The following is a 23,694-nucleotide window of genomic DNA, read 5'->3' on the forward strand; positions in this document are numbered from 1 at the left end:
CCATTATTCAACTGCCCATGAAGAGTCTTTCTCACACACACAGACACACACAAATTCAAAAAAATGTCTACATCTATAGGACATACTACTTTACAAGAGCAAAAAAAGAAAATCTGAAAGTAATAACAGAGGTTAAACAAACAAAATTTTAACTGATTGAAAATTTAAAAAGAAAAAAACATAGAAACAACTAATGGACAAATAAAAAAAATTAAAAATTACTACCACAGACTGTTTAGATATTAACAGCAATGAGAATAGTCCATATAAAATTTAATAAATATGAACAAAGCTTTATTTAAAACAGAGGCAACTTTTTTAGCATATAAGCCCTTTATTATTAAAATTGAAAAAAATGAAAATTAAATAGTCAACTAAAATTAGAAATTTTATATCAAAATAAACAAAACAGGAAAATGAAAATATAAAAATAAACACATAAAGTTATAAAATAATTGAATTTATCAGCTTAAGATTCTTTGCAAAAATAACAAAAATGGAATAAATCTATGACAGGTCTAAATAGGAAAAGTAAAAGATAGCTGCTAAAAATTAGCAATGAGTAAGGATATGGCCATAGACTGGAGAAATCAATTCTCATATAATTCTGTATTAATACATATGTAAATCTTAATGGAACGAGTATTTTTCTAAGAAAATAGAAATGATTAGTTTTACTCAATGGGAAGTAGAAAACCTGGATAGATCAGTAAGCTTGGAAGACATGCTATAGAATTACATCCTCAGAAATCTCTGAATTTAAACCAGCTTATTGGAGAGCTCTTTTAAACATTTGTAAAACAGTTATCATGCTATATAAACTATATTAGAGCATAGAAAAAAAAGAAAACTCATTAAATTTTACACAGTATGATATAATTTTGCTTATCAATATGGATGCAGGAATCTTAAAATATTAACAATTTTAATTTGGCAGTATATATAATGAGTGATGTACCAAGACCATATAGGATTTTTTTCATGAGCTCAAGTATGCATCAATATTAGAAAATGTATTTCCATTATGTACTAAATAACTAGGTCAGAGGAAAATATTTGTATGATTGTTTTAGTAGATAATAAAAAGACATTTGACAAAATTCACTTCCTGTATTTTTTAGAAATTCTCAGTAAACTAGAAATAGGAAAGTTCTTGCATATTGTGATAAAAATAATGTCACTCAAATGAACAGACGTCATTATAGTTTTAAAAATCTTAACAGTTTCATTAAATTCTACAGTTTCCATTGTTGTCACTTTTATGTGCCAGAATTCAGGGAGCACTAACCAGTAAAATAAAAGACAAAGCTATTGGTAGGAGACAAAACTTATCATTATGTACAGATAATGTAATTTTTATTAGGTAATCCTTGAGAGTCAATCTAAAATCTACTAGAACCAACTAAAGTCTTCACTAAATCATTTAGGTACTATAAAAATCAATAGTTTCCCCCATATCTAAGTAATAGTAAATAAAAATGAGGAGAAAGACAATTCAATCAAAAATAACACAAGAAAAAAATTTATTTAGAGATAAACTGTATATTTGCGAGAAATACAGAAGCAATATTTAATAACATACTGAGATATGAAGAGTGTATAAATGAAGAAACACTATGTTCCTGGATATTGTAAATGAGACTGAATATTGTAAATGTCTCAGTTCCCAAAATCACTTATGAGTTTAATGTAATTTTAACAAAAATCTCAGCAGGATTTTTTTTTAAAAACTATAAAATGATATTAGAATTTATTTGAAATTATGTAAAGATAAGGGTAACCAAGAAATTTTTATTAAAGAAGGATTAGAGGGCAGAGTTCAATTTATGCTGCCAGATATAACATTCCATAAAAGTACTAACATCAAAATAGTGTGGTACTGGTATAAAACCCAACAACCATACCAATGAAGAGAATAAATGAAATAAATATAGAGAAGAATGTAAATACAGTAAAGGCAAAATTAGAGATCAGTGGGAGAAGGATGCTAAGTAGTTGGATAACTATTTGAAGAGAAAAAATAAAGATTGCTTTTAACCTTATACTTGCATCAAAATTAATTCCAGGTGGATTAAAGAATTGGGTATAAAAAATTAAGACCATTTAGAACATAGAAATAGCACAGGTAAATATCAATTTTGGGATACAGAAAGATTTTTCTAGGCTTTTCTAACAAGCTTTTCAAGAAATAACTACTCAAGATGTTAACAGGCGCAATTTTGGGGGGAGTGATCTGTTTTCAAATAGATTTGTGAAATTCTAAGTTAAGAAATTTAAGAGGTTTATTTTAGGAATTTTCAGAGGCTTTTGTATGCAAATATGCATTGTAAATTTTTAAAGAAAATAAAATCTATTAGTTTTCTGAAAGCACATTCAGCTCAGTTTGGAAGGAAAAAAATCACAAAGGAAATGACTTAAATTTGATTACAAAAATTATGTAATTTCTGTATATCAATGAAAGACAAAATTAAAAGGCAAACTAATGTAAAAAGATGACAGAATATTAATATCATTTCTTTATGTAGACTTTTTAGTCAAATAGAAAATAACATTTTACTAGAAAAATTGGCAAAGAATATGAATGGACAAATCACAGAAGAAATAAAAAGAACTAATAAACATATAAAATATCTGTTTACCTGTAATCAACCAGTGCCATTTTTGTTTGTAAATGGTCATGAGTAAAGTGGGACTGGGTACACATTACCTACTGGTAGAAAGGAGGTTAATAAAAACCAGAAACTATTTTAAAATATCAGTTAGAAGCATTAAAAGCATTCATATACTTCAACCAAGTAAACCCATATTTGGCCATTTTTCTTCAAGATATAATCAGAAATTTCAATCATATGCACAGGCTGTTCATCACATAGTTATTTATAATAGTGGAAGATGGGGCAAGAGAACCCTATTTATGTATATATTCCCACACACATAGAAATTTAGACTGGAAGGAAATTTACCAATATGTTAACTAACAGTGGCTGTCATTTGATGACGAGATTACCAGTGAATTGAATATGTAAATTTATGCTATTCTCTTTATGCTGTTTCTCTTAATCCTTAATTGATTTCTTTTATTCAACAGTGTCTTCTTTTAGTTTTCATTTTTTAAATTTTTTATTTTTAAATTAATTTATTTTCCAATACAGTTGACATACAATATTATATTATTTTCAGGTGTGCAACATAGTGATTAGATATTTATATACCTTATGAAGTCAGCAGTTTCCCTTTTCATTTTATTTTTTCCTATTAGAAGCTGTTAGTTTATATGTACTGCTGCAAGATATGCTTTACTAAACAAATTAAATAGGCTCACATTATATAATTAAGAAGTAGGAGAATATAACCCTGGACAGTGTCATATAGACTCTATTCAGAGCTGTAATAATGATGTAAGAAGTTTAAAATCATTAAAGTTTTTATATGATAATTTTTATTGCAACAAACAAAAAGCCCATTTCAAATTGTATTTCTAGCGTAAGTTCAGGTACACAACCAAGAGTCGATTTGACTTCAGTTGGGTTTGATATTGAGGTTCGCAATACATCATCGGATTTGTAGCTCCGTTTCCCTATAATTATCTTTTTTCTGTTTTTATTGCCCACATCTTTAGACTGTCCAACTTTATGGGAGCACTAATGCTATAGAAGTTCCAGGTCCTGACAGAGAGAATGACTTTGTCCCAAGATTTACTCTGAAACTGCTTAGGTCACAGGACCTGCTTAGGTCACCCCTACCACCTACAGCAGCTAGTAAGATGATGTTTTGATTGGTTAGCCTAAATCATATGCTCTATCCCTAAAGCTGAGGGTGCAGTCAGCCAGCCTCTCACAAAACCAGGGATTCCTGAAGCTTTAAGAGGAAGGAATGGATTCTGGAAAGGCAGCCACGAAGGTCCTTAAGTGTAAAAGACCTCTAATTATGACAGTAAGAATTAATAGAGTGGTGCATTATAACCTTGACTCTGCTCACATCTCTAGGAAGTTTTCCTTAAGAGACAGCATGGTAGAATGAGTGGAAATCATTTTCTTTGGATTCGAGCAGTCAGCCATCCATCCTTCCGTTCTTTAATTCATTCAGCATTTACTTATTAAGAGTCTTTTGTAAGTCTAGTCACTATACTAGGTCCTGAGGTTATGACTATCAAAAAAGACAAACTATGGTTGCTCACAGTCTAGAGTAATAACTGGCAAATCAAAAGGTAACTAAGTACTCTGGTAAAGGAACTACAGGCTCAATAAATGGTTGCTTGGTTGCTGCTATTATCATTATTATATTATTTTATTTTATTATTACGATATTTGGTCTTGAATTTTGAACCTTCTTAGGTTGTGTGATGGAGCTATGTACTTTCTATTTCACTTGCTATTTTTAGAAATTTAGTTTATTTTGAAGTAAAGCACATTACTTCTTTAAGAAATTTTTATGATTAACTTAAGGGCCATAGGATTAGCTTCAGTGTGGTTTGCTGAAGAAGGGCACAAAATAAAGTAGGTAGAATTAGGGTACATTTTAAGACATGAAACAGTGTAATGTGTCAGGGTTAGTTTCTGAAAGAGATTCAAGAGCACACATTACTATATCTCTTCGTTGGGGGTAATTTTTGTTCAGATAATTTAAAAAGAGTTTAAAATTGTTCTTCAGGGAATATTAGTACAACTCTCTCCAAAAACCTTTAGTATTTCTAGCTACACAGAGCAAAATTAATGTAATTTAGTGTATAGTTTTTTGGCCTAGAAATTGCAGAACAGGGAATGTTGTATGACTTTAGAAGAACCCAAATGTAGGTGTAATATGCAGCTCTGAAACTGATTTCCATTTGTGACTTTATACACTGTATCAAATTACTTTTTATCCACACCTGTGGCCCTCTTCTGACTATGTAATGGCGAACATGTATATATTTGTCGTCATAAAAGCTTGTCTAAACTTGGGAAAGGTGTCTTCTGGAAAAGACATTTTTCAGTTAATGACATGAAAAGTAAGTTACAGATCTTAGAAAAATACAACATTTTCTAACTTTACTTATACAGGTCTTATCATTCTGTAGCTTAGTATGTCAGATTTGACAGATGATTCTCAAGGGATTCTTTTAGGCCTTTCTTAACCGTGTGAACTATGGGCTGTAAGTGAGGGTAGAGACAGACTTCAGCTATGTGTGATTAGAGTGCCCCACATACCAGGTGCGAAGCTAGAACTGGTTTGAATTTTTTTTTTTTAAATCTCCAACATTACAGGATGTTTAATCTCTTGGGTTATGCTTTACTATAGAAAAAATTTAGAGCAAGGTAAGTCAAATAGCTACCATCTGTATGATAAAAATTTTAGTATCACTTGTATTTTGTCTTCTATCTTCAGACCTAGTGTCTGGGTGAAATTTAAATAATTTGTCTTCCCTGCCCTTTCATTAGTCTTCTGGGTAGTAAAATACATGGGGACAGCATTGAATCAATACTCACAGTAGCCATATTTTCCCTAATCTAAATCAGGACTTATGATTTGATGTCCACAGGTATCGTTTGTTATGGGGACAGAATATTTTCAATCAAGACTTGGTAGTAAAACAGGAACAGAGAATGCCATTCATTTCCACCTTCCTCACATCAAGGAGTTTCAGCTGTAGTAAAGCAGAGAATCATATCTTGGGGTAAAGATACACGTGGCACTAAGAAACTAAACATTTGTGTCTACCAGTGGTAATACATGTATGCAGGCCTTACTGGGTTGCTGTGTTTAGTCTTGTATTTGACTAACACATCTGATTATACTGTTCAATTAAGTTTTTTTATAGAACCAATATTTTCTTTCTCAAATAATTTCAATTTGTTCTTTTTAAAATCAGATCTTTCTCTTTTAAGATATATTTCAAGGGTTTTCTTAGAGATCAGTATACCAACTTGTTTATAAAACACCTTGGCAGAGAAGAGTTTTAAAATATCATCGAATTTAAGAGCACCACAAGATTTACCACTAATTTACATTTAATGTTTATAGTTCTCAAATTGTGGTTGTTGTAATAACCAAAATATTTTTGCCCTGAATATTTTGTGGATTATATTTCCTTATTCTTTTTCCTTCATCCACATTCCCCACAGTAGGTGGGTAGATTGTTGTTGCATAGTCTGGCTTTTATTTATCTTTATTGGTTTAATTTCAACAAGTTAATACTTCTAAATATGAATATAAATGCATTCTGCGGCAAGATTTTTATCTTTGTAATGCTTTAGTTTATTTAGTGGAATTAACAGATCATTGCTTATTTGGTATAGATAATTTCCTTCTATTCCTTTATTTGTATCCAAGCTACCTTTAGTTCAGTTCTTACTGTTGCTACCACTTTATGGTAAATCATGCAAAGCAAGCTGTTTAATGCAATTAGATTTATTTCTAGATCATTCTATTTTTTGCTTAGAAATAATAATTCTAGATTAACCTCTAATTACTTAGTTATCAGTGTAATCCATTGTGTTTGTATGTCTCTTGGAAACTGTCCTTTTCAAAAGCATTGATCCAAAAGGCAGATCACATCTATCTAGGCTTCTGCTTTTCATGACTCCATTTTCTACAGAAGGGTCTCAGCTCCCTAGGATGGCATTAATACATCTTTTATAATCTGGCCCCAACTAGCCTTTTCATCATCTTCCACCATTCCTGCGCCCACCACTCTTCTCCCGTATTTCCTCCCAAAACATGCATACACACACACACACACAAAACTTAAGGAACCCCCTTGTACTTGTTTTTCTCTTAATATGCATTTGATTTCTTCCCTTCTCCTGAGCCTTCGCCATCTGGCAACATCTCAGTTCAAATATTTAGTATATGATAGGTTATAACTAGTTGTGTTTGCTTAGTTTAACTTAGTCAATAAACTCCTGAGAGCATGGACTTATGTTATTTACTTTCATATCTTCTGTACCTAGCACAGTTCCTCAAGCATTATAAACTCCCATCAAGTATTTGTTTAAATAATGTGAATAAAATAGCTGTAATTTTATAGCTGATATATGTGAATATTATTAATCTATTCTTTGGACAATTTGAATTTTTTTCTTTTGCTTAGAGAATTCAGTTTCCAGGTATATAAAATCAGTCATCTGGCTCACATAGAATTGCAAAAAGGATATTGTAATTCATTATGTACCTTTATGAACTTACGTATCAGGAGTTCTTCAACAAATCTTTTATAGGTGCTTTCCACTTGCTAATGGTTTTCATTGCTTGAATAACTTCCTGTTCAAATTATAGTAGTGGCTTTTCCACAGTTCTAGCTATAGAAGTTCTCCTAACCACACTGCTTCAGCATTGACTTGCACTGTCCCAAATTTGTCTACAGGATGCTACTAAGCATTAATTCCAGTTTCAGATAGCAGATATTTTTTTCAATTTCTGTTTAGCTGCCAATACTATCTGTGACTATTGGTCCATTCTATTTGGTTGCCAATTCTGAACATTTGGCCATAAATGCTACCTACTTTTTCTCATGTATTTGTTATTATAAGGTTTTATAATTTAGCATCTTCAAATAACATAGTACTTATTCACTTCTCTGATCCATTAAATACCTCTTCTGGACAATTCTTTTAGTTATTGACTGATTTATACTTCAAAAATAGTTTGACTTTTTAGTTGCCTTAAGTTACTGTTGAATTTTTCGTGGCATGGGAGTTTTGCATCTTCACTCATTCTACTTCATACAGTAGGAAACTTGTTTCATTTAGTTGTTCTACCTTTAAGGAATAATTTACCAACAAATCACCAGTTTCACGAGAGTTACTTTGTATTTATTTGCCTCATATACTATATTGAAAGACTATGGGATTGAATTAATATCCAGTGGCAAATTACACTCATTAATAGTTACCATCATTATTATGGCTCTTGTATTCACTTACAAAGGACAGCGTTTTTCCATACTCCCACAATTGATATCATAGCCATCTAATAAAACTTTTAGGTTTGATCTTTAGTTTTTAAAGTAAATATGTAATAAGTATTAACAAGCTGGACATTTTATCTTTTCTTTTAAAGCATTTATTAAATCTTACTTTTAAATGCCCTTACTTTTAAAAGTTCTTGAAGAAAGGAGATCTATTTCTTATACTTATTCTGCACCACAAGTAGAAGACAGTCAAGAATGGGTTTATGTACCTGTTCTCAAAAATGGAAAAGCTGTAAGTACAGAAGTGACTATCTTTGGGAAAACACACTATAGAAAAAATCAAAATCACCGGAGTAATTGTTTTCATTTTAAATAATTTAAAATTAGTCTTTATTTACCAATTCAGTACATACACAAATACCTCCAAAAATACTACTGTATTTCTTTACTGAATCTGTAGATATTTTCCAAGTGAGGGAGAGACCGTAAGGTGAAGGAGAGAGAGAGGAAGTGGGAAGGAAAAGGAAAAAAGAAAGAGAAAGAATTGAAACTCTTTTTCCTAGATAGTAGCTCTATGTAAAGTTGCTTTTATCTAGTGGTTCAGTGGGAAGGATATTTGAATTTTAGAAGACTTGTTCTTTAGGGCCCTACGATGAGTTTATAACTGTGAATAGAATAGAATAGAATAGAATAGAATAGAATAGAATAGAATAGAATAGAATAGAATAGAATAGAATAGAATAGAATAGAATAGAGTAGAGTAGAGTAGAGTAGAGTAGAGTAGAGTAGAGTAGAGTAGAGTAGAGTAGAGTAGAATAGAATTAGAATAGCGTAGGAGAAGAGAAGAGAAGACACGAGACAAGAAGAGAAGAGTCTTAATAAGATAGTTATTATTCCATGTTTTTAAAAAATGCTTCAAGTGAAATTTTGGGGATTTTTCACATTAGCTTGAGCAGTTCTTATTGATAATGCACCATTTTTCTTTTAAAGTAAATTATGTAGTACCTTATTTTTTTAAGTAAAAAATTGCTTAGACTTTTCCTGTGAATCATAAAAAGTCATCCTGAATGTTTCATTTTTAATTTATTGAAGCCAAAGTCTAGTGAGTTATCTTCGTGCCTTGGATATTATTTCTTTGGCATAGTGGTCATCTCAAACTCATCAGCCTTTCGAACGAACTCTCCTACTAGTGTTTCAAGGTTTTATTTTAAATCATTTCATCCACTTTTGTGAGATTTGGGTACTTTTCCGATAGTGTAATGACTAAGGCCAGCTGGTTATAGTCAAGAGTTGTTCAATGAATCGTATTCTCTGAGTCAAGAGACAACAAGAAAATATATAAATCATTTATAATACATTTTAATAATGTTGACTGTCATCTCTTACCTCACCCCTACTCCTAGAAAGTAAACCAAAACTAGGAGGACAAAAATAACCCTTTAAGATAGAAAATATATTTTGCTTAAAACTACCAAGAATTATCCAGTGTTTACTTGAGTGTAGAGAAATACACTGTGTCATATATTTTTGGAAACATAAGTTGCTACAGCTTTCTGTAGAGAAGTGTGGCAATATCTATTAAACACTTTTAAAAGAAAAATAATCTTTATTTCTTTTGTTACAGAAATTGCACATCTGGGTACTGTCTTAAAGAAATAATCGAACAAAGCATTTAAAAAAATCAAATGCGTTCATTAATAGCAATTTTTTTCTTTAACAGTGGAAATATTAGAGTTGTAAAGTTTCTTAGCATACACTTTGATATAGCCTATAGATTTTAACAATATGTAACACTATTATTTAAGTACTATTTTGTAACTTCTTTATTTGCAATTTCCAATTTCCCTTTGGCCTAATTTATATAGGAAGATATTTAAAACATATAGATATATATTTTCCAAGTGGTTGGATGTTTTGTTTGTTTTTACCTCTATTAGGTGTTTTAATTCCTTTATTGCGTATTAGTCAAATTGTTAAGATATTTTTAGCATTAGAAATTTTTTAGAATTTACTTATTGTTCTAATATGTGGTGACTTTTCGTAAGTCATTCATTGACAGGGTAGGGAAATTTTTATATATGTATTAGATCATCATCATTAATAGTATTCACTTCCTTTTTTATCATTAGTCTATAATTTTTTTTTTTATTGCAAGCCCTCATCTGTAGAAATTTGGGAGCTCACACTTACACCTACCCTAGTAAAATCTCAATTCTGTTTAAATCCAATTTTTTGCTTATTTCACACTATATTATATCTATTCCTCAGTAGCAAAACATGACTACAGAGAAACACAATCACACTGACTTGTCTCACATCAAATATATAACTAAGAACCTCGGATAGCCCTTAGTGTTGCCCAGCAGTTTTAGAACATTGCTAGAGCACTCATTCTCTCACTGACTTTGGTAAACATTTAAACCTCCTTTCTCATCAGACCTCTAGCACTTTTCTTGTCCTCACTCAGCTACATCTTGCTTCCTGTTTCACTGAGAAAACAAAAGCGATCAGAAGAGTACTTCCACAAGTTCCTACAACACCGATGTACTTGCTATAATTCCCCTACAAAAATTCCCCTGCCTTAAAACAAACAAAAACACTTCTAGCTACTTCTTTCTGTTCTCCTTCAGAGTAGAACTTCTCAAAAGAGATTGCATTTGCTCTCCTCCCATTCTCTTCAGAACCCACTTGAATCATATTTTCATCTCCATCACCTTACAGAAATCTATCTCGTTAAGGGCACTGATAACCTCCATTGTTGCCAAACACATTGGTCAGCTTTTCATCTTTCTCTGGATATCAGCTCTCAGTAACTCTTAACTGAACAAGCACATTGCCACTTGCAGACTTTTTCAATTATTGCTCTCTAGGCCTCTTGTCCCTCAGATCTCTGCTCAAATAGCACATCATCAGAGAGATGCGCCCAAACCATGCTATAAAAAGGTGCTATGGACTGAATCATGTCCTCTCATTATTGTATATTGTTGAAGCCCTAACCTCTTAGATCATGGTGTGTGAAGATGGGGCCTTTGGGAGATACTTTCGTTTAGATGAGGTTGTAAGGGTGGGCCCTCATCATGAGATTAGTGCCCTTATAAGAAAAGGAAGAGACACCAGAGCTCTCTCTGCCATGTGAGGACATAATTAGAAGACAGCTAGCTGTCTGCAAGCCAGGAAGAGAGCCTTCACCAGAATCTGACCAAGCTAGCACCCTAATCCTGGAGTTACAGCTTCCAGAACTGTGTGAAATAAATTCCTGTTGTTTAATTCACCCAGTCTATGGTATCTTGTTATGGCAGCCTAAATAGACTAAAACAAAAGGAGTGCCTCTCATACCCAGTCCTTTTCTGTCCATTTGCTATATTTTTACTATATTTTGTTCATAGGATTTAATATCCTCAATCTTTTATATGTTTGTTTATTACCTGTCTTCCCCCACTAGAATGTAAGCTCTGGGAGGGCAAGAGCTTAGTTTTGTTTATTACAATATTTCTTGTACCAGAACAGTGTGTAGCTACAGTAGGTGCTCAATAAATATGTTACATAAACAAACAAATTAATAAGAATGAAAATAGTCCTAAACATCTGTAAATCAGAGATATTTCATCATTTGGAAAGCACTTATTTTCTTCCTATTTTTACCTTTAATGGGGTACATAAATTGTGTTTTTTTAATATCTATTAGTAACACCCAATGGTCATCACAGAAGAGTTCAGCAAATTTATAACACTTGTCTTTTAAACAGAAAAATATTCATTTGTCTTTAAGGTCTTTATCTCTTTTAATTACTTTGTTTGTAGATAACCTATAAACATTTGGATAGTATAAAAGATTTTTATGTTCATTCTCCATCTCTATTCAAAGTATTGCAAAGGTTCTACTATTGGTGGTCTTTTATTTTTTTTTTTTATTTTTTATTTTTTTTGTAAGTTGACACAGTGAAGACATCCTCCTTAACCAAGTTAAGGTGAAAGAAATTGCAGTATCCTCAAATTGAACAAAGCATACACATACAGTTATTGAGCATATGGGCTGATTGAGAGTAGCAATGTCAGTCCATGTAAAATGTATTTAATTTTTTATTTAAAAATAAGTATAAATAAGTGTTTCACTATTTCACATCCGGATAGGTCATTTTGGATGCCCCACATTTTTTTCCAACTTAATCAGATATAAACTAAAAGGTATAGTAAAGGTAAGTCTTTCACTGCCGTGATGTTTCTGTAAATATCTCCTTTAATATCCAGCCATATAGTTTAGTTGTGCTACCGTAGGAGGGAGAAGTTCAAAAGTTTTTCTTCATCGTTGATGGACCCTTCATCAGTAGAAATTGGCTCTCTTGTTCCAATTAATACGTAAGCATGGTTATAGTTTTACCTGTCTTTACTTTTAATCTTTCTGAGCCAGTTAGTTCAGTTCTAATTGTGGGTAACAGCATATACAGTGGAGTTTTGTGTTTTGCCCCAAATCTTTTTTTGTTGTTTTTTCTTTGAATTAATAAATTTACCTATTTACCTTTATTGAAATAGCAGATAGATTTTTATCTTATTCTTCTGGGTTTTTTTGTTTCCCTGCCCATTTTCTTTAATTACCTTTTATTTGTAATTTCAGTGTCCACCTACATTTAAATTTTTCAATGGTTATTTTTAAATCGAGGAAACTTAAACCTTTATGTCTCAAATTATCAACTTTAAAAATGAATTAGTACTTTTTTTCATTTGATAAGTATACTCTGAGTACCCACTGGATTCCAGCTCCTGTATTAGATTCTAGAGATATGGAGTAGTGTTCACAGTAGTTATCTCCTTGACAGAATTTGGACTATACCAGAGAAAAAGAGATACTAGTAACTAGTAATAGCAGAGCCCTACATAGGACTTACTACATACCAAACCCTGTTCTAAACCCTAACATTAAAAACAATAAACAAACTCAAATGTACGTATTAGCTCATTACAGTCTACCCATGAGATAGGTTCTGTTATCTCCCCTTTGCAGATGAGGACCCTGAAGCGCAGAGATTAGGTAACTTGCCTACAGTCACAGCTGAAAGGGCAGTGAAGGATATGTTGTGGGTGCATGTACTCTCTGGGAAAGGAGAGTAGTAGGAAAGTTTCATTTTTTTCCAATCTGGCCCTTATCTGGAAGAAATTCCTTGAATTTTATTGTATGTGGTTATGAGTCTCCCATATTTCAAGGCCGATAAAGATATTTTGCTTTATTTTCGCTTTTCTTTGGCCATTTCAGGTAATTTCTGAACTAAAGCACATTTAAAACAATAGCGGCTTTATCATATTTGTTTTACAAATGTGAAACCTCATTATCTTAAATCCACAACTTTCAAAACCATCGTTGATAAAAGATTACTGTATCTTTCAGAATTTTTACAAAATACTTGAAGGGCCAAGGACACTCGGTTATTTACATATTGAGGTAAATCAAATTGCTTACCTCTTAATCATTAGCTGAAAGGAACTTTCTTTAAAGAATTTATTCAGCAAGGAGTAGAGGTAAGGTAGTTTTAAACCTTAGAGAAATTTGAAGAGTAGAAAACATTAAGACATGTGCTATGTTATGTGCTTGTGGGAAAGAGAAAATTCAAGAGAGACATGCTAGGAGGTTGAAATTTCAGAAATAGTGAGATGTCCAACACCAACTCTGTGTTTTCCTAATTTTGCATAATATTGCTCCATGTGGAAAGAGGACAAAATTCTCTTAATTATGCCCCTTTTCGTCTCTAAATGAGCATAGTCCAGCTGCATGTGGGTTAAAGAGGTTATTATAGATTTCTTGGGATCCTAAACACCATTTAAGACAGTATTTCTATGAGAAGATGCATTCTGAATTTAAAACAAACTTTTAGGATATAGTATGTTCATAAGTTGGAAGATTTTGTTTTTTAGTTACAAATGTGAATTTTTACACTTTCTACAAATTTTCAGTGAGGCAGAAGTGCTTGTCATCCCTAGAAACTCTTTTATCAAGCTTGTTTTCTCTGGAAACAGAAAACTACTGGCATTAGAGACCAGTGTTAAAAATTTGGCACCTCCGCCTGATTTCTTCTAAGGTTATTTAGGACGATCATATTTCTTGCTGAGTAAAGGACTTAATGATTGTGTTTAGGCCTTTATATAATTTACATCCAGCTATTGGCAGTATCTTGATGGTAAATTAAAGATACATATTAACTCAGTGTGCTATTGAATGTTGCTTACACGTAGGAAAGAGGTCAGGTTTTTTTTTTAAGGATGATGACGCAAAGTTGTCTGGTAATTACCACTGTTCTTTCTGTGATTGGTGTGCAGACTTGAATAAAGATGATGGATTCATTTAGCAACTAGGAATGACAAATGAGTTAGATTTATAAATTTACTTATAATCCATTTGATACATTGTTTAAAAATACTTAACCCTACTTATAGACAAATTTCTCATGTAAGGATGTGTATTTTCTAAACAACCCAAGGGTGGAACTCCATCTCCATCTCAGGAACTACAACTGAGACACCAAGTAAATCAATTTTTTGTTTACTGTTTCTGATCTCCGCTTCTCTCTCTACATAACCTTAGTTTTTCTCTCCCTGTTTAACTACATTTTTTCCTTGGAAACCATGCCACCAGCAGGTGCTCCCAAGTTAGTTTCATTACCTATAGAGTAGCAGACCCAGCTCTATGCATTAGGAATCTTAAATCTCAGGAAATGGCTTCTGATTGACCCAGCTTGTGTCGGATGTCCAGGCCTGGACCTAGCAGTGTGGCTGGAAGGCAAGGCCATGTTGTACCACTCCAATGAGGAGGCCTGCAGGCTGACCTTGCAGGGGCGGGCACTGTAAGAGTGGGCAAATAGCGCCTTAGCTGCCTGCTGTGGCAGACTGTCCATCCAGTCACACACTCATCATTTATATCACGCCCACATATATACTAGACTTGATCTTGATCTATTTCCTTCAAAATGTTCTGCTTCAAAAATGATTTTCATAACCAAAATCTAATTTCCTCTTAAAGGCTACAGGGGATACTATACTGTTATCTTAGACTTAAAGGAAAATGGCTAATGAAAGAGTAAATATAGAAAATCCCCCTGAAGTTCACAGAATGATAAAGTGAAATACTCTTTAGTCTAGCTTTTCCTCTTAAAAAATATCCTCACTGAAACATTTCAACAAAAACATTTATTCAAATATGTTATTTTAAATACTGTATTACTTAAGCAAATATTTAAATACTATAGTAGTTTCTCTGCATACTTGAGTTGAATTTAATTCTACCTGTCTGCCAAATATATTGAAGCTCCAAATCCATTTTCATTTGCCAGGTTAAATGTTTATTTTGTTTTTCTCCCACGTAAGGTGCTCTTTAAAGTATCACAATCATATCGAATCTGATTTCTTTCTAATAGGGACGTACTGGGTTTTTTTCTTTAGTTAATGGTATAGGATATGCTTTTCCTAAGGAATTTGTACAGGCACGTTCCCATTCCCCATCTACCGGAGGTGCCCGCTACCTTTGTCAACTGTTGGGAAAGCGATATTAACTTTCTTAAAAGAAGTTTAAAACATGTACACTAAATCTAACTACACTTTTGAAGCCTTACTGCTATTTTCTTATAATCAGAATACTAATGACTTTTCTTGTACTGTAGAATATTTAGTTTTACCTAACAAGTTACTCTGTATAGACTAGTACAATGGAAAAGGATTAGGCTGTGGCAATTTACAAATAACTGATATTTGTTTGTGAGGTATTCTTTTTCTTCTGCTCATGTGACTCTGTTTACGTAACTCAAACATCCATTTCAAATTTTGTTCTTATGTTCAAAGGACATCAATATGCCTTTGAATATTACAGTCCCTTAGATATACTTCTCTAAAAAAACTGTTTGCTAATAACTTTGAGAGTACATCTTATATTTTTAAGACAGTTAACATTTAGCCTCCATATGAATTACATAGTGGTTTGTACTTTTTATAAAGTTTGTAAAGTCCATCTTCTTAGGTTTCTCATACTGGACCTAACTCACTACAGTAAGAACATCTTGAGGAGGAGGTGTTTGAAGCCATAGTTGTAATGATCTTCTTAACTTTTAATTTCCCTGAAAATAGTACCTGGAATTCTTTTTCCTTTCTCTGTGTATTACAAAACTGCAGATTCTTAATGAATGCCTAAAGTACAGGTCCTCTGGTTCCAGGTCAGCATTCTCTTCACTAGTCAGTCACTCGAGTCTTTTTCTGATGGTGCAGAGTATCTGTCATCTCAGTATGAATATTTCAGAGGTTTAAATTATGATTAAAACTCATTACTGTTCAGATTGTTGATTTAGAATATAAGGATATTGATTGGAATTATATTAACCCTATAATGTAACCTGTCCCTTCCTTTTTAAATATATCTTGAATGGCCTTTTATTTGTTTTTCGTTTGTATCTTTAGCATCAAAATAAAACTGCATAAAAGTAGAACCTCTCGAGAAGTGTGCAGTGTTTACTTTCTTCGCAATTTAAGTTTTTCATTAAAAAGTGAAGCTGTATGTTTTAGATATTATGGCCTGCCTCTTCATTAAAATTCACGCCACATATCCAGCTCCTAAGATACTCTCCATTACTTTCAAGTGCATTGTTCTTGGGATCACTTCAGCCCTCACCACCTTCAGTCTGCTTCAGTCATCTTTTTCTGTGTTTGATGAAGTTTGGGACTGATGGCTTTTCATTGGCTATATCTAGGATTCCAGTAAAGGGTTCTAACAGGTCAAAAGCAGTGTCCCTGTCCTACCAGCCAGCATTTTTACAAAATGCATAGGTCTAAAATAGCAAAACATTGAAGCACCCATTGGAGTGAATCATTTGTCAGGCTCCTTTCCATATTACTCACCTTTGTTGAAGTATTGTTATGCAGCCCTAACATATGAATAAATTAAATGCAACTAAACCTATTTCTTCCTAGACTAGAGTGTCTCAATCTTTTTAAAGTTAGGATAATATTATTGGTTATTTGTTTGACTTAATGTTCTCCTTTTCCCATGAAAACACTCCATGAAGTTAAAAAGTAAATTGTATTTTTTTATAAAATTCTGGTAAGTGATGTGATGAGAGTCCTCATTCTTAAGCTCATTCAAGACTCCTATGACAGATAAAAATCAGGTCTGGAAATCAGTATGATAGATCACATAAATGTAATGACTTTTAACTTCAGCCACATGCCAACATGATAAAGACAGCTATTTGCCACCCAATATCCATTCTCTCTTCCTTTATAACAAAACTCTGATATTTAGCTGGATACATTGCCATCCAGACAAAATACCACATTCCTCTTCATATATTGCAGCTAGATTTGATCATCTGACTGAGTTGTATTGTAGCCAATGAAATGTAAACATAAATATTAAGTTGGACTTCCTGTTAGTTTTCTTAAAATAGAAGGAAAGGTACATCCATTTTTTACATTTGATTGCTTTATGCAGATTTGATATCTGGAACTTTAGAAGCCGTTCTGAATCATGAAGCTAATCCACAGCTTATACAATGTTATATGTCAATTATATCTCAATAAAGTAGGGGGTGTTTAGATAGATAGATAGATAGATAGATAGATAGATAGATAGATAGATAGATTTTTTAAATTGGAGAAAAAAGCAACAGATTGGAAATGTTGGAGCAGATGCTGGTGGAAACAGAGACCCTCGTGACTTCAGCAAGTGGTTATGTCAAGCCTGAACCACTTGTCTCCAGAATTCATTTATATAAGGAAAAAAAAGACTTCTGTCTTGCTTAAGCAACTATAATTTGGGGTTAGATGTATGTAGCCAATAGTATTTTAACTACTAAAACCTGTAAATGAGCCCCCTAGTTTGATAAATTTGAGAATATGCTTCTAGAAAGTAATGAGTGTCTTAGAGTAGACCTGGTCTGATAGAAAAGTTGTTTTGGTTAACAGTCATAAGTGGAAGACATTGGACAGTTCCAATCTATTTGGCAATGATTGGATTCTGTTTTGCCTGGTGCTAGTAAAAATGTAGTTTGTGCTAGTAAAATGAACTCGTAAGTCGTGAAACAAACCTTCTTTGTGTCCTATCATGAGAGCAGATGATACTTAGCTGTTGTGTGAACTCATCACATTTAATTTGTCAAGGGAAGCTGTAGGGATGGCTCATCCTAGCCCTCTAACACAAGCTGTTGCGTGGGTTCCCACTGCCGGTTCCAAAGCCCCACTTTGGACAAGTCTAAGGCCTTTTGCATAGGACATTGATTTTTTCCCCCCTTGTTAATTCTTTCTCAGACAATTGACAAATTAAGTCTTTTTTTTTTTTATTTGAGGCATATTTTGTCAAGCAACCTATGATTTTCAAAGAACTATCATACCCACAGGATGAGTGTTAATATCTTAATGAATTTCAGCCTAAATCTCATTAATTTAAAGAGTTTTACTTATCAAAACTTATCAACATCAAAGAGTTTAAAATCATTCAGCATTTATCAGTATGTTTCCTGTCTCTTAAATTCCAAAATAGGAGAAAAGATTTGATTTTAGATTTTTTGTTTGTTTGTTTGTTTGTTAATCAAAATATCTATCCTGTCAAATACTGTTCTATAGAAAATAAGTACCATCTGGGCTCTCTGTTTTTCTACCTCCTCTAAAGAACACTATGCAAAGGAGGGTATGCAAAGTAACAAGGCATGCTTCATTTAACTGTATTTATGGGATACTTGATGTGGTACAGTAAGAATATTCTTAAAAGTTGCATATAAATCAAATTGTTTATTTCATCATATTGTAAAATGTATTAGGAAAAAACTAATATAAGAGATTTCTACGAGGATTGCTTTTATGCTATGAAGAATCTTAATTCATGATTTTGGCAAGGTAACGTTTTTATTGTGTGGATTTTCATCAATCATTTCAGTGTTGCCTCTGTGTTATTTTTTAATTCACCAGCAACATTTGGGCAATCTGGTTTTGAAACCTCTTGCCCCAGGGATCATCAGGGTTCTTAGACTGTTCTGACTGGCTTACTAAACTCTGCTGTTCCCACCTTTACCCTCACCCTGCTCCTCCCAAGTGGAGCCTTTTTACTCTTCGGAAGAGGATGACCTTCCCAGATACATGAGACCATACTTATGTCACAAAACTGCGCTCCCATTTAAAAGCTATAAACTAACCACACACACACACACACTCACACTCTCTATACCTATTTTCAAATAGTGTTTAGCCAATGTATTTGTTCCCTTGGCTTAATTTTCCTAATCATGGATGTCAGTCATTACAAAAGATTATAAAGTCTTCATTATAGAATGACAATTTTTCAAAATCTTTTACCAAACCGTGGTGTTCCTGTCTTCTGTCTGATGTTCTCTTTTGTCTGTGTGCTCTTATGACCAGAGCATCAACTTTGGAGTCTGATAGACTGATCTCACATCACATTTCCATCCCTTACCTCATCTATAGTATGCTTGTTACCTCAGACAAGTTACGTAATGTTTCTGAATCTCAGATTCCTTAATTGGACCAATATCTTAGAACTGTTTGGAAGGATCTGTGATAACATATGTAATGTACCTAGCTCAGTGGTGAGTACATGTGTCTTTAAGAAATAGTAGCTGTCTTTGAAAAATTAGTTTTTATAAAATGTATAATATGGCCACATTCCTATAAATATATCTGCAAATGGCATTTGGTTTAGCTGTAATCTATCATAATGATTACAGTCAGGACTAGTCGAAGAAATTATAGCATATGAGATATCAAGTTAAATAACTTATTTGTGTTAGAATGCATTTCTAAGTCATATTAAAACTTCACATATAGCCCAAGTTTTAGGGTTTTCAGTTCGGTAAAAACTAAGGCTGTTTCTTACTAGAGGCACTAAAGAGCATTTCAGGTAGAATTTTTTAGATTATTGCACACCTTATTAGGTCTCTAGAATTGTAACATTAAGTGATAATATGTAGTTGAACTCTTAGGGTAATTTTACTTGGGTTAAATTTACTTGGTTAAGTCTGTCTATATTCACATAGAAAATTTTATATTTGAGCAAGGAGTTATGTTAAAGAGCACCAGTTTGGGAGTAAGAATCTTAAATCTTTCTAGCAATATGTCTCACCTTGATGAAAATCCACAGAAACTCTCATCCAAGTACTAAACATGCCTGACCCGCTTGACTGCTAAGATCAGAAGGAATAAGGAGTGTCTGGGATGGTAAGACTGGCTGAAGAGTACATAGGAGCTTTCTACTACTTTTGCAAATTTTCTATAAGTTAAAATTATTTTAAAGTAAGTTTTTTTGTTTTTGTATTTTGTTTTTAAGCGACAGAGAGGCAGTGAATGTAAGTTTCTTCATCTGTAAAGTGAAGATGATAATAATGGCAGATCTTCCTACCACATAGAGTTGTTGAGAAGATCAACAAGTAAGGCAGTATAATAATTAAAATTCAAAACTGCTGCTTTTCTATGCAGTGATTCTTCCTCACTTGACTCACCCCTTTTACCACCTCTGATCTTCTCCTTTCTTGCTGCCAAAGTTGCCCTTTGCTTCTTTAAAGTTTTTGTGGTTACTTTATTTAAGGTGAAACACACTGCCTCACATCACCAAGTTACCAAAACAATTCTCCTTTCTTCATCTTTCTTTGTAATCCATTCCACACCCTCTGTGGCATGCCTTCATTAAGCCTTCTTACTTAAGAACTGGGCCTAATGGCCACTGACATTTAATCAAATAACAGTTATAATACATTTACTCATGAGTAAAGGCTGATTAAAAATTGGGCACTGACATCTGAGGATGGGAATTTCATCATCAAATATCTTAACAGAAACCATTTTGTTAAATAACCATAATTATAGGTTTTGCATTTATGATTCCAGGGGATTTTGCTATTCTGCATTCTTTGAAGCCCAAGAGGCCGTCGTAGATTTTCAGGCTACTTTGAAATCCTGAATTTACGTACAGCCAGGGCTTCTTTAGGAGATAAGTTTCTGCAGGACTTTATCTTTCAAAGGTTTTGAACCCACAATTATTTCAAAGATGATTCCTGTTTTTGTTTACTTTTTAATTAGGCAGACTTTTTAAAGATAAGAATTGAAAATAGACATTAATTTTCTGAATGTGTAGACATTTCTGCTTTTTCCTGGGAAATATTTAGGAATTTGCACTTATTACATTTGAAACAAAAGCAATTTGGATAACAGTCGTATCTCATTATTCACTATTGTATTCTCATTATAGTCATACTTGGTCATGTCTATTTCTGTTTTGTTTTGTTTTTTTCCCAGTGATTAAATCTTGGCATACGTGGTAAATCATTTTCTTCCTTTTGTTGTGTGCTAACTCGTGCTCTCAGCTTGGTCAGTCTCTGTGGCAGATTTCTGCTGATGAACTTGCTTGTTCTTGACTCATGAAAACAACTCAGCCAATTATTTGAAAAGAAACTGCAGCTTTAAAATGGTTAAGAACATTCTCTGTCGGGGGATAAACAACTTAATTTGATTTGTTTTCTTTCTAATCTTAACTCATATGGTGTCCAGTTGTAAAAGCTTATTTTTCCTTTCTAATATATCCCCTTGAGAATTTTTCCTAGACCGGCGACTTCATTTCTTCACTGGTGCATAATGTAGTAGACTTTATTATTCATCTTGTCACGGTTTCATCTTTCTTTTTTTTTGAGTTTTTAAAGCATGTGTGATTCGGATTTACTGTTAAACATGTTTTTTGACATCCTCATGTTTTTGAGTTTCTTTACAGCTACATTTTCCTTCACTTGAAAATTTCTAAATAATTTCACCATATTACTAGGATACCTTCTTAGAATACTTGAGGTTCAATATATGAAGAGCCAATTTTTAAAATATTTTTTAAACTGAGAGATTGAAACTCTCAATATAAATGGTAGATAATGAAGACTATAAACTGGTCATTCTGATCCATCCTTGAGCCAGTTATCTCTACAATTCATAATATTTCTGGCAGCAATAGTGTAGTTTTCAGATAGGGAGTAGGATTCTGATGAGAAGTAAGGGCAAGTCCAATTACATTGGCTCGGAAGGGTTAAAGGTAGTGGCATTTGTTCTGGTCCATGTTTTAGGAGCACTCTTTTGTACATGCTCCATAGAAGAGCCTGTCATTTTTGTAGAAGACCATGATATTAGAACCAAGGAGGGATTTAACAGAAATGATATAATACGATTATATTTTTAAAGGATCACTCTGACTAATGTGTGGGGATTAGTCATTCCATCAGTATCATGGTCATCCTGTGAGTCTCACATGTGAAATGGCCTCTGTTTTGAAGTCAGATATAAAGAGAGGCACTATGCTTATTCCTTGAGGGGCAGGCAGCATAGGAGAGCCCAGTGGTTTTCAGGTTCTGTCCTACAATTTTTGGTGTTTCATTGAGAAATACCTTTAAGAGGAGAAAGAAAATTGGAAGGTTCTAAGTCTCCTTCCCTCACCTCTATCAAAGTATCTCTGCTTTTAACACTTTTCATTTGTGAGGGTTCATAGGAAAAAGAGCATAGAGTTTGAGGTAAGACGGACCTGGTTTCAGATTGCAGCACACCTTACTTGCTTAGCAGCCTTAGACAAGTTACCTAACATGTCTGAACCATAGCTTCTTCATTTTAAAAATAGGAACCGTGTCTGCAGGAGTTTCCTTCAATTGAATCATATCCGGAAGAAGTAAAAGAGAATGTGAAGGACCAAGTGTGGCATCTGGCACATAATGTAGAGTCAACTAGTGTTAGTCCACTTCCCCTTAGACTAGTGGTTCTCATTCCAGTATGATTTTGCTCCCTGGGGAATATTTAGCAGTGTTCGGAGACATTTTTGGTTTTCTCAACCCAGAGAGTAGTGAGCAGATACTATTGACATCTAGTGGGTAGAACGGCTAAACATCCTACTGCAGTGCACAGCACAGTCCCCACAACAAAGAATCATTGAGCCCAAAATGCCAATAATGTTAAGACTGAGAAACCCTGGCTTTGAGATATTTATATATATGTAAATATATACACACATACACACATATAAGAATATATACATGTATATACACACACACACATATATATATGGATTCATTCCACCAATACTTATAAAATACTTGCTATGTGTCAAGTTCCGTAGAGGCTTTGGGGATTTAGCAGTGAATAAAATAAGCATAGTCTCTGCCATCAAGGAGCTTACACTCTACTTGGGGAGAAATAGAATTTTTTTATTGTTAATAAACAAATAAATATATAATATTGTGACAGATGGTAGTAAGAGCTTATGAAGAAAAACGAAGCAGAGTAATGGATAGAGAGTGACTTGGGGGGAGCTGCTATTTTCTATAAAGTGATCATAGACAGCTTCTCTGATAAAGTGACCTTTGAAGGTAGGTGAGGAAGCAAGCCAGTGATGCGCGATTAAGATATTCTAAACAGAGGTATAGCAAAGCCAAGGCCCTGGGATAGGAATGTGTTTGCATTTTTATGAAACATCAGGATAAGTCAGTGTGGCTGGAATAGAGGGAGGGAGAGGAAGGAGTTGAAATCGGAGATAGTAGGGCACCAGATTATGTAGGGTTTTATAGGCTAGTCTTAGGATTTGGGGTTTATTCTACATGTGATGAAAAACGATTGGAACTTTTGATCATAAGTAGCATGATCCAATTTTCATCTTTTAAAAGGTTACTCTGGCTGTTGTGTGGCTGTAGTTGTGGACTGGCAGGAGTCAGGGTGACAGAAGAGACAGAAGAGGAAGAGGAGAAGCAGGAAGACCCATTAGGAGATTATTGTAGTAATCCAGGGGAGAGATAATAATGATAGTTTGAGCC

The 23,694-nt window shown here is 33.4% G+C and overlaps 1 protein-coding gene across 6 annotated transcripts in view; it reads left to right on the forward strand.

Annotated features, from left to right (window-relative positions):
• The window catches only part of SUPT3H (SPT3 homolog, SAGA and STAGA complex component), a 418,239-nt gene that overhangs the window by 289,109 nt on the left and 105,436 nt on the right, over positions 1-23,694 (forward strand). The window lies entirely within an intron of this gene.

This window comes from Pteropus medius, unplaced genomic scaffold (genome assembly GCF_902729225.1).
Source record: "Pteropus medius unplaced genomic scaffold, Ma_sr-lr_union100, whole genome shotgun sequence".
Lineage (NCBI taxonomy): Eukaryota > Metazoa > Chordata > Mammalia > Chiroptera > Pteropodidae > Pteropus > Pteropus medius.